The sequence below is a fragment of the Pleurodeles waltl genome, chromosome 8 (genome assembly GCF_031143425.1).
Source record: "Pleurodeles waltl isolate 20211129_DDA chromosome 8, aPleWal1.hap1.20221129, whole genome shotgun sequence".
Classification (NCBI taxonomy): domain Eukaryota; kingdom Metazoa; phylum Chordata; class Amphibia; order Caudata; family Salamandridae; genus Pleurodeles; species Pleurodeles waltl.
The window spans coordinates 464,673,179-464,685,523 of NC_090447.1; positions in this window are offsets into that span (position 1 = coordinate 464,673,179).

Consider the following 12,345-nt stretch of genomic DNA (forward strand, 5'->3'; position numbering starts at 1 on the left):
AATGCCCCAAAGCGCAACGTGGACACAACCCATTTTTTGACAGAAAACAGAGCTGTTTTTTGCAAAGTGCCTACCTGTAGATTTTGGTCTCTAGCTCAGCCGGCACCTAGGGAAACCTACCAAACCTGTGCATTTTTGAAAACTAGAGACATAGGGGAATCCAAGATGGGGTGACTTGTGGGGCTCTGACCAGGTTCTGTTACCCAGAATCCTTTGCAAAGCTCAAGATTTGGCTAAAAAAACACATTTTCCTCACATTATGGTGACAGAAAGTCCTGGAATCTGAGAGGAGCCACAAATTTCCTTCCACCCAGCGTTCCCTCAAGTCTCCCGATAAAAATGATACCTCACTTGTGTGGGTAGGCCTAGCGCCCGCGACAGGAAATGCCCCAAAGCGCAACGTGGACACAACCCATTTTTTGACAGAAAACAGAGCTGTTTTTTGCAAAGTGCCTACCTGTAGATTTTGGCCTCTAGCTCAGCCGGCACATAGGGAAACTTACCAAACCTGTGCATTTTCGGAAACTAGAGACCTAGTGGAAGCCAAGATGGGGTGACTTGTGGGGCTCTGACCACGTTCTGTTACCCAGAATCCTTTGCAAAGCTCAAACTTTGGCTAAAAAAACACATTTTCCTCACATTATGGTGACAGAAAGTTCTGGAATCTGAGAGGAGCCACAAATTCCCTTCCACCCAGCGTTCCCTCAAGTCTCCCGATAAAAATGATACCTCACTTGTTTGGGTAGGCCTAGCGCCCGCGACAGGAAGTGCCCCAAAGCGCAACGTGGACAGAACCCATTTTTTGACAGAAAACAGAGCTGTTTTTTGCAAAGTAGTAGATTTTGGCCTCTAGCTCAGCCAGCCCCTAGGGAAACCTACCAAACCTGTGCATTTTTTAAATCTAAAGACCTAGGGGAATCCAAGATGGGGTGACTTGTGGGGCTCTGACCAGGTTCTGTTCCCCAGAATCCTTTACAAAGCTCACAATTTGGCTAAAAAAACACATTTTCCTCACATTATGGTGACAGAAAGTTCTGGAATCTGAGAGGAGCCACAAATTTCCTTCCACCCAGCGTTCCCCAAAGTCTCCCGATACAAAATGATACCTCACTTGTATGGGTAGGCATAGCGCCCCCGACAGGAAATGCCCCAAAGCGCAACGTGGACACAACCCATTTTTTGACAGAAAACAGAGCTGTTTTTTGCAAAGTGCCTACCTGTAGATTTTGGAGTCTAGCTCAGCCGGCACCTAGGGAAACCTACCACACCTGTGCATTTTGGAAAACTAGAGACCTAGGGGAATCCAAGATGGTGTGACTTGTGGGGTTCTGACCAGGTTCTGTTACACAGAATCCTTTGCAAAGGTCAAAATCTGGCTAAAAAAACACATTTTCCTCACATTATGGTGACAGAAAGTTTTGGAATCTGAGAGGAGCCACAAATTTTCTTCCACGCAGCGTTCCCCCAAGTCTCCCGATAAAAATGATACCTCACTTGTGTGGGTAGCCCTAGCGCCCGCGACAGGAAATCCCCCAAAGCGCAACGTGGACACAACCCATTTTTTGACAGAAAACAGAGCTGTTTTTTGCGAAGTGCCTATCTGTAGATTTTGGCCTCTAGCTCAGCCGGCACCTATGGAAACCTACCAAACCTGTGCATTTTTTAAAACTAGAGACCTAGGGGAATCCAAGATGGGGTGACTTGTGGGGCTCTGACCAGGTTCTGTTAAACAGAATCCTTTGCAAAGCTCAAAATTTGGCTAAAAAAACACATTTTCCTCACATTATGGTGACAGAAAGTTCTGGAATCTGAGAGGAGCCACAAATTTCCATCCACGCAGCGTTCCCCCTAGTTTCCAGATAAAAATGATACCTCACTTGTGTGGGTAGCCCTAGCGCCCGCGACAGGAAATGCCCCAAAGCGCAACGTGGACACAACCCATTTTTTGACAGAAAACAGAGCTGTTTTTTGCAAAGTGCCTACCTGTAGATTTTGGTCTCTAGCTCAGCCGGCACCTAGGGAAACCTACCAAACCTGTGCATTTTTTAAAACTAGAGACATAGGGGAATCCAAGATGGGGTGACTTGTGGGGCTCTGACCAGGTTCTGTTACCCAGAATCCTTTGCAAAGCTCAAGATTTGGCTAAAAAAACACATTTTCCTCACATTATGGTGACAGAAAGTCCTGGAATCTGAGAGGAGCCACAAATTTCCTTCCACCCAGCGTTCCCTCAAGTCTCCCGATAAAAATGATACCTCACTTGTGTGGGTAGGCCTAGCGCCCGCGACAGGAAATGCCCCAAAGCGCAACGTGGACACAACCCATTTTTTGACAGAAAACAGAGCTGTTTTTTGCAAAGTGCCTACCTGTAGATTTTGGCCTCTAGCTCAGCCGGCACATAGGGAAACTTACCAAACCTGTGCATTTTCGGAAACTAGAGACCTAGTGGAAGCCAAGATGGGGTGACTTGTGGGGCTCTGACCACGTTCTGTTACCCAGAATCCTTTGCAAAGCTCAAACTTTGGCTAAAAAAACACATTTTCCTCACATTATGGTGACAGAAAGTTCTGGAATCTGAGAGGAGCCACAAATTCCCTTCCACCCAGCGTTCCCTCAAGTCTCCTGATAAAAATGATACCTCACTTGTTTGGGTAGGCCTAGCGCCCGCGACAGGAAGTGCCCCAAAGCGCAACGTGGACAGAACCCATTTTTTGACAGAAAACAGAGCTGTTTTTTGCAAAGTAGTAGATTTTGGCCTCTAGCTCAGCCAGCCCCTAGGGAAACCTACCAAACCTGTGCATTTTTTAAATCTAAAGACCTAGGGGAATCCAAGATGGGGTGACTTGTGGGGCTCTGACCAGGTTCTGTTCCCCAGAATCCTTTACAAAGCTCACAATTTGGCTAAAAAAACACATTTTCCTCACATTATGGTGACAGAAAGTTCTGGAATCTGAGAGGAGCCACAAATTTCCTTCCACCCAGCGTTCCCCAAAGTCTCCCGATACAAAATGATACCTCACTTGTATGGGTAGGCATAGCGCCCCCGACAGGAAATGCCCCAAAGCGCAACGTGGACACAACCCATTTTTTGACAGAAAACAGAGCTGTTTTTTGCAAAGTGCCTACCTGTAGATTTTGGAGTCTAGCTCAGCCGGCACCTAGGGAAACCTACCACACCTGTGCATTTTGGAAAACTAGAGACCTAGGGGAATCCAAGATGGTGTGACTTGTGGGGTTCTGACCAGGTTCTGTTACACAGAATCCTTTGCAAAGGTCAAAATCTGGCTAAAAAAACACATTTTCCTCACATTATGGTGACAGAAAGTTTTGGAATCTGAGAGGAGCCACAAATTTTCTTCCACGCAGCGTTCCCCCAAGTCTCCCGATAAAAATGATACCTCACTTGTGTGGGTAGCCCTAGCGCTCGCGACAGGAAATCCCCCAAAGCGCAACGTGGACACAACCCATTTTTTGACAGAAAACAGAGCTGTTTTTTGCGAAGTGCCTATCTGTAGATTTTGGCCTCTAGCTCAGCCGGCACCTATGGAAACCTACCAAACCTGTGCATTTTTTTAAAACTAGAGACCTAGGGGAATCCAAGATGGGGTGACTTGTGGGGCTCTGACCAGGTTCTGTTAAACAGAATCCTTTGCAAAGCTCAAAATTTGGCTAAAAAAACACATTTTCCTCACATTATGGTGACAGAAAGTTCTGGAATCTGAGAGGAGCCACAAATTTCCATCCACGCAGCGTTCCCCCTAGTTTCCAGATAAAAATGATACCTCACTTGTGTGGGTAGCCCTAGCGCCCCCGACAGGAAATGCCCCAAAGCGCAACGTGGACACAACCCATTTTTTGACAGAAAACAGAGCTGTTTTTTGCAAAGTGCCTACCTGTAGATTTTGGTCTCTAGCTCAGCCGGCACCTGGGGAAACCTACCAAACCTGTGCATTTTTGAAAACTAGAGACCTAGGGGAATCCAAGATGGGGTGACTTGTGGGGCTCTGACCAGGTTCTGTTACCCAGAATCCTTTGCAAAGCTCAAGATTTGGCTAAAAAAACACATTTTCCTCACATTATGGTGACAGAAAGTCCTGGAATCTGAGAGGAGCCACAAATTTCCTTCCACCCAGCGTTCCCCCAAGTCTCCCGATAAAAATTATACCTCACTTGTGTGGGTAGGCCTAGCGCCCGCGACAGGAAATGCCCCAAAGCGCAACGTGGACACAACCCATTTTTTGACATAAAACAGAGCTGTTTTTTTGCAAAGTGCCTACCTGTAGATTTTGGCCTCTAGCTCAGCCGGCACCTAGGGAAATCTACCAAACCTGTGCATTTTTTAAAAGTAGAGACCTACGGGAATCCAAGATGGGGTGACTTGTGGGACTCTGACCAGGTTCTGTTACCCAGAATCCTTTGCAAAGCTCAAGATTTGGCTAAAAAAACACATTTTCTTCACATTATGGTGACAGAAAGTTCTGGAATCTGAGAGGAGCCACAAATTTCCATCCACCCAGCGTTCCCCCAAGTCTCCCGATAAAAATGATACCCCACTTGTGTGGGTAGGCCTAGCGCCCGCAACAGGAAATGCCCCAAAGCGCAACGTGGACACATCCCATTTTTTTAAAGAAAACAAAGGTGTTTTTTGAAAAGTGCCTACCTGTAGATTTTGGCCTCTAGCTCAGCCGGCACCTAGGGAAACCTACCAAACCTGTGCATTTTCGAAAACTAGAGACCTAGTGGAATCCAAGATGGGGTGACTTGTGGGGCTCTGACCAGGTTCTGTTACCCAGAATCCTTTGCAAAGTTCAAAATGTGGTTAAAAAAACACATTTTCCTCACATTATGGTGACAGAAAGTTCTGGAATCTGAGAGGAGCCACAAATTTCCTTCCACCCAGCGTTCCCTCAGGTCTCCCGATAAAAATGATACCTCACTTGTGTGGGTAGGCCTAGCGCCCGCGACAGAAAATGCCCCAAAGCGCAACGTGGACACATCCCATCTTTTTAAAGAAAACAGAGGTGTTTTTTGCAAAGTGCCTACCTGTAGATTTTGGCCTCTAGCTCAGCCGGCACATAGGGAAACCTACCAAACCTGTGCATTTTTGAAAACTAGAGACCTAGGGGAATCCAAGATGGGGTGACTTGTGGGGCTCTGACCAGGTTCTGTTACCCAGAATCCTTTGCAAAGCTCAAAATTTGGCTAAAAAAACACATTTTCTTCACATTATGATGACAGAAAGTTCTGGAATCTGAGAGGAGCCACACATTTCCTTCCACCCAGAGTTCCCCCAAGTCTCCCGATAATAATGATACCTCACTTGTGTGGGTAGGCCTAGCGCCCGCGACAGGAAATGCCCCAAAGCGCAACGTGGACACATCCCATTTTTTTACAGAAAACAGAGCTGTTTTTTGCAAAGTGCCTACCTGTAGATTTTGGCCTCTAGCTCAGCCGGCACCTAGGGAAACCTACCAAACCTGAGCAGTTTTGAAAACTAGAGACCTAGGGGAATCCAAGATGGGGTGAATTGTGGGGCTCTGACCAGGTTCTGTTACCCAGAATCCTTTGCAAAGCTCAAAATTTGGCTAAAAAAACACATTTTCCTCACATTATGGTGACAGAAAGTTCTGGAATCTGAGAGGAGCCACAAATTCCCTTTCACCCAGCGTTCCCTCAAGTCTCCCGATAAAAATGATACCTCACTTGTTTGGGTAGGCCTAGCGCCCGCGACAGGAAGTGCCGCAAAGCGCAACGTGGACAGAACCCATTTTTTGACAGAAATAGAGCTGTTTTTTGCAAAGTAGTAGATTTTGGCCTCTAGCTCAGCCAGCCCCTAGGGAAACCTACCAAACCTGTGCATTTTTTAAATCTAAAGACCTAGGGGAATCCAAGATGGGGTGACTTGTGGGGCTCTGACCAGGTTCTGTTCCCCAGAATCCTTTACAAAGCTCACAATTTGGCTAAAAAAACACATTTTCCTCACATTATGGTGACAGAAAGTTCTGGAATCTGAGAGGAGCCACAAATTTCCTTCCACCCAGCGTTCCCCAAAGTCTCCCGATACAAAATGATACCTCACTTGTATGGGTAGGCATAGCGCCCCCGACAGGAAATGCCCCAAAGCGCAACGTGGACACAACCCATTTTTTGACAGAAAACAGAGCTGTTTTTTGCAAAGTGCCTACCTGTAGATTTTGGAGTCTAGCTCAGCCGGCACCTAGGGAAACCTACCACACCTGTGCATTTTGGAAAACTAGAGACCTAGAGGAATCCAAGATGGTGTGACTTGTGGGGTTCTGACCAGGTTCTGTTACACAGAATCCTTTGCAAAGGTCAAAATCTGGCTAAAAAAACACATTTTCCTCACATTATGGTGACAGAAAGTTTTGGAATCTGAGAGGAGCCACAAATTTTCTTCCACGCAGCGTTTCCCCAAGTCTCCCGATAAAAATGATACCTCACTTGTGTGGGTAGCCCTAGCGCCCGCGACAGGAAATCCCCCAAAGCGCAACGTGGACACAACCCATTTTTTGACAGAAAACAGAGCTGTTTTTTGCGAAGTGCCTATCTGTAGATTTTGGCCTCTAGCTCAGCCGGCACCTATGGAAACCTACCAAACCTGTGCATTTTTTAAAACTAGAGACCTAGGGGAATCCAAGATGGGGTGACTTGTGGGGCTCTGACCAGGTTCTGTTAAACAGAATCCTTTGCAAAGCTCAAAATTTGGCTAAAAAAACACATTTTCCTCACATTATGGTGACAGAAAGTTCTGGAATCTGAGAGGAGCCACAAATTTCCATCCACGCAGCGTTCCCCCTAGTTTCCAGATAAAAATGATACCTCACTTGTGTGGGTAGCCCTAGCGCCCGCGACAGGAAATGCCCCAAAGCGCAACGTGGACACAACCCATTTTTTGACAGAAAACAGAGCTGTTTTTTGCAAAGTGCCTACCTGTAGATTTTGGTCTCTAGCTCAGCCGGCACCTGGGGAAACCTACCAAACCTGTGCATTTTTGAAAACTAGAGACCTAGGGGAATCCAAGATGGGGTGACTTGTGGGGCTCTGACCAGGTTCTGTTACCCAGAATCCTTTGCAAAGCTCAAGATTTGGCTAAAAAAACACATTTTCCTCACATTATGGTGACAGAAAGTCCTGGAATCTGAGAGGAGCCACAAATTTCCTTCCACCCAGCGTTCCCCCAAGTCTCCCGATAAAAATTATACCTCACTTGTGTGGGTAGGCATAGCGCCCGCGACAGGAAATGCCCCAAAGCGCAACGTGGACACAACCCATTTTTTGACATAAAACAGAGCTGTTTTTTGCAAAGTGCCTACCTGTAGATTTTGGCCTCTAGCTCAGCCGGCACCTAGGGAAATCTACCAAACCTGTGCATTTTTTAAAAGTAGAGACCTACGGGAATCCAAGATGGGGTGACTTGTGGGACTCTGACCAGGTTCTGTTACCCAGAATCCTTTGCAAAGCTCAAGATTTGGCTAAAAAAACAAATTTTCTTCACATTATGGTGACAGAAAGTTCTGGAATCTGAGAGGAGCCACAAATTTCCATCCACCCAGCGTTCCCCCAAGTCTCCCGATAAAAATGATACCCCACTTGTGTGGGTAGGCCTAGCGCCCGCAACAGGAAATGCCCCAAAGCGCAACGTGGACACATCCCATTTTTTTAAAGAAAACAAAGGTGTTTTTTGAAAAGTGCCTACCTGTAGATTTTGGCCTCTAGCTCAGCCGGCACCTAGGGAAACCTACCAAACCTGTGCATTTTCGAAAACTAGAGACCTAGTGGAATCCAAGATGGGGTGACTTGTGGGGCTCTGACCAGGTTCTGTTACCCAGAATCCTTTGCAAAGTTCAAAATGTGGTTAAAAAAACACATTTTCCTCACATTATGGTGACAGAAAGTTCTGGAATCTGAGAGGAGCCACAAATTCCCTTCCACCCAGCGTTCCCTCAAGTCTCCCGATAAAAATGATACCTCACTTGTTTGGGTAGGCCTAGCGCCCGCGACAGGAAGTGCCCCAAAGCGCAACGTGGACAGAACCCATTTTTTGACAGAAATAGAGCTGTTTTTTGCAAAGTAGTAGATTTTGGCCTGTAGCTCAGCCAGCCCCTAGGGAAACCTACCAAACCTGTGCATTTTTTAAATCTAAAGACCTAGGGGAATCCAAGATGGGGTGACTTGTGGGGCTCTGACCAGGTTCTGTTCCCCAGAATCCTTTACAAAGCTCACAATTTGGCTAAAAAAACACATTTTCCTCACATTATGGTGACAGAAAGTTCTGGAATCTGAGAGGAGCCACAAATTTCCTTCCACCCAGCGTTCCCCAAAGTCTCCCGATACAAAATGATACCTCACTTCTATGGGTAGGCATAGCGCCCCCGACAGGAAATGCCCCAAAGCGCAACGTGGACACAACCCATTTTTTGACAGAAAACAGAGCTGTTTTTTGCAAAGTGCCTACCTGTAGATTTTGGAGTCTAGCTCAGCCGGCACCTAGGGAAACCTACCACACCTGTGCATTTTGGAAAACTAGAGACCTAGGGGAATCCAAGATGGTGTGACTTGTGGGGTTCTGACCAGGTTCTGTTACACAGAATCCTTTGCAAAGGTCAAAATCTGGCTAAAAAAACACATTTTCCTCACATTATGGTGACAGAAAGTTTTGGAATCTGAGAGGAGCCACAAATTTTCTTCCACGCAGCGTTCCCCCAAGTCTCCCGATAAAAATGATACCTCACTTGTGTGGGTAGCCCTAGCGCCCGCGACAGGAAATCCCCCAAAGCGCAACGTGGACACAACCCATTTTTTGACAGAAAACAGAGCTGTTTTTTGCGAAGTGCCTATCTGTAGATTTTGGCCTCTAGCTCAGCCGGCACCTATGGAAACCTACCAAACCTGTGCATTTTTTAAAACTAGAGACCTAGGGGAATCCAAGATGGGGTGACTTGTGGGGCTCTGACCAGGTTCTGTTAAACAGAATCCTTTGCAAAGCTCAAAATTTGGCTAAAAAAACACATTTTCCTCACATTATGGTGACAGAAAGTTCTGGAATCTGAGAGGAGCCACAAATTTCCATCCACGCAGCGTTCCCCCTAGTTTCCAGATAAAAATGATACCTCACTTGTGTGGGTAGCCCTAGCGCCCGCGACAGGAAATGCCCCAAAGCGCAACGTGGACACAACCCATTTTTTGACAGAAAACAGAGCTGTTTTTTGCAAAGTGCCTACCTGTAGATTTTGGTCTCTAGCTCAGCCGGCACCTGGGGAAACCTACCAAACCTGTGCATTTTTGAAAACTAGAGACCTAGGGGAATCCAAGATGGGGTGACTTGTGGGGCTCTGACCAGGTTCTGTTACCCAGAATCCTTTGCAAAGCTCAAGATTTGGCTAAAAAAACACATTTTCCTCACATTATGGTGACAGAAAGTCCTGGAATCTGAGAGGAGCCACAAATTTCCTTCCACCCAGCGTTCCCCCAAGTCTCCCGATAAAAATTATACCTCACTTGTGTGGGTAGGCATAGCGCCCGCGACAGGAAATGCCCCAAAGCGCAACGTGGACACAACCCATTTTTTGACATAAAACAGAGCTGTTTTTTGCAAAGTGCCTACCTGTAGATTTTGGCCTCTAGCTCAGCCGGCACCTAGGGAAATCTACCAAACCTGTGCATTTTTTAAAAGTAGAGACCTACGGGAATCCAAGATGGGGTGACTTGTGGGACTCTGACCAGGTTCTGTTACCCAGAATCCTTTGCAAAGCTCAAGATTTGGCTAAAAAAACAAATTTTCTTCACATTATGGTGACAGAAAGTTCTGGAATCTGAGAGGAGCCACAAATTTCCATCCACCCAGCGTTCCCCCAAGACTCCCGATAAAAATGATACCCCACTTGTGTGGGTAGGCCTAGCGCCCGCAACAGGAAATGCCCCAAAGCGCAACGTGGACACATCCCATTTTTTTAAAGAAAACAAAGGTGTTTTTTGAAAAGTGCCTACCTGTAGATTTTGGCCTCTAGCTCAGCCGGCACCTAGGGAAACCTACCAAACCTGTGCATTTTCGAAAACTAGAGACCTAGTGGAATCCAAGATGGGGTGACTTGTGGGGCTCTGACCAGGTTCTGTTACCCAGAATCCTTTGCAAAGTTCAAAATGTGGTTAAAAAAACACATTTTCCTCACATTATGGTGACAGAAAGTTCTGGAATCTGAGAGGAGCCACAAATTTCCTTCCACCCAGCGTTCCCCCAGGTCTCCCGATAAAAATGATACCTCACTTGTGTGGGTAGGCCTAGCGCCCGCGACAGAAAATGCCCCAAAGCGCAACGTGGACACATCCCATCTTTTTAAAGAAAACAGAGGTGTTTTTTGCAAAGTGCCTACCTGTAGATTTTGGCCTCTAGCTCAGCCGGCACATAGGGAAACCTACCAAACCTGTGCATTTTTGAAAACTAGAGACCTAGGGGAATCCAAGATGGGGTGACTTGTGGGGCTCTGACCAGGTTCTGTTACCCAGAATCCTTTGCAAAGCTCAAAATTTGGCTAAAAAAACACATTTTCTTCACATTATGATGACAGAAAGTTCTGGAATCTGAGAGGAGCCACACATTTCCTTCCACCCAGCGTTCCCCCAAGTCTCCCGATAATAATGATACCTCACTTGTGTGGGTAGGCCTAGCGCCCGCGACAGGAAATGCCCCAAAGCGCAACGTGGACACATCCCATTTTTTTACAGAAAACAGAGCTGTTTTTTGCAAAGTGCCTACCTGTAGATTTTGGCCTCTAGCTCAGCCGGCACCTAGGGATACCTACCAAACCTGTGCAGTTTTGAAAACTAGAGACCTAGAGGAATCCAAGATGGGGTGACTTGTGGGGCTCTGACCAGGTTCTGTTACCCAGAATCCTTTGCAAAGCTCAAAATTTGGCTAAAAAAAACACATTTTCCTCACATTATGGTGACAGAAAGTTCTGGAATCTGAGAGGAGCCACAAATTTCCTTCCACCCAGCGTTCCCCCAAGTCTCCCGATACAAAATAATACCTCACTTGTGTGGGTAGGCCTAGCGCCCGCGACAGGAAATGCCCCAAAGCGCAACGTGGACACAACCCATTTTTTGACAGAAAACAGAGCTGTTTTTAGCAAAGTGCCTACCTGTAGATTTTGGAGTCTAGCTCAGACGGCACCTAGGGAAACCTACCAAACCTGTGCATTTTGGAAATCTAGAGACCTAAGGGAATCCAAGATGGGGTGACTTGTGGGGTTCTGACCAGGTTCTGTTACCCAGAATCCTTTGCAAAGGTCAAAATCTGGCTAAAAAAACACATTTTCCTCACATTATGGTGACAGAAAGTTCTGGAATCTGAGAGGAGCCACAAATTTCCTTCCACCCAGCATTCCCCCAAGTCTCCCGATAAAAATGATACCTCACTTGTGTGGGTAGGCCTAGCGCCCGTGACAGGAAATGCCCCAAAGCGCAACGTGGACACAACCCATTTTTTGACAGAAAACAGAGCTGTTTTTTGCAAAGTGCCTACCTGTAGATTTTGGCCTCTAGCTCAGCCGGCACCTAGGGAAACCTACCAAACCTGTGCATTTTTGAAAACTAGAGACCTAGGGGAATCCAAGATGGGGTGACTTGTGGGGCTCTGACCAGGTTCTGTTACCCAGAATCTTTTGCAACCCTCAAAATGTGGCTAAAAAAACACATGTTCCTCACATTTCTGTGCCAGAAAGTTTTGGAATCTGAGAGGAGGCACAAATTTCTTTCCACCCAGAGTTCCCCCAAGTCTCCCGATAAAAATGATACCTCACTTGTGTGGGTAGGCCTAGCGCCCGCGACAGGAAATGCCCCAAAGCACAACGTGGACACATCCCATTTTTTGACCGAAAACAGAGCTGTTTTTTGCAAAGTGCCTACCTGTAGATTTTGGCCTCTAGCTCAACCGGCACCTAAGGAAAACTACCAAACCTGTGCATTTTTTTAAATCTAAAGACCTAGGGGAATCCAAGATGGGGTGACTTGTGGGGCTCTGACCAGATTCTGTTACCCAGAATCCTTTGCAAAGCTCAAAATTTGGCTAAAAAAACACATTTTCCTCACATTATGGTGACAGAAAGTTCTGGAATCTGAGAGGAGCCACAAATTACCTTCCACCCAGCGTTCCCCCAAGTCTCCCGATAATAATGATACCTCACTTGTGTGGGTAGGCCTAGTGCCCGCGACAGGAAATGCCCCAAAGCGCAACGTGGACACATCCCATTTTTTGACAGAAAACAGAGCTGTTTTTTGCAAAGTGCCTACCTGTAGATTTTGGCCTCTAGCTCAACCGGCACCTAA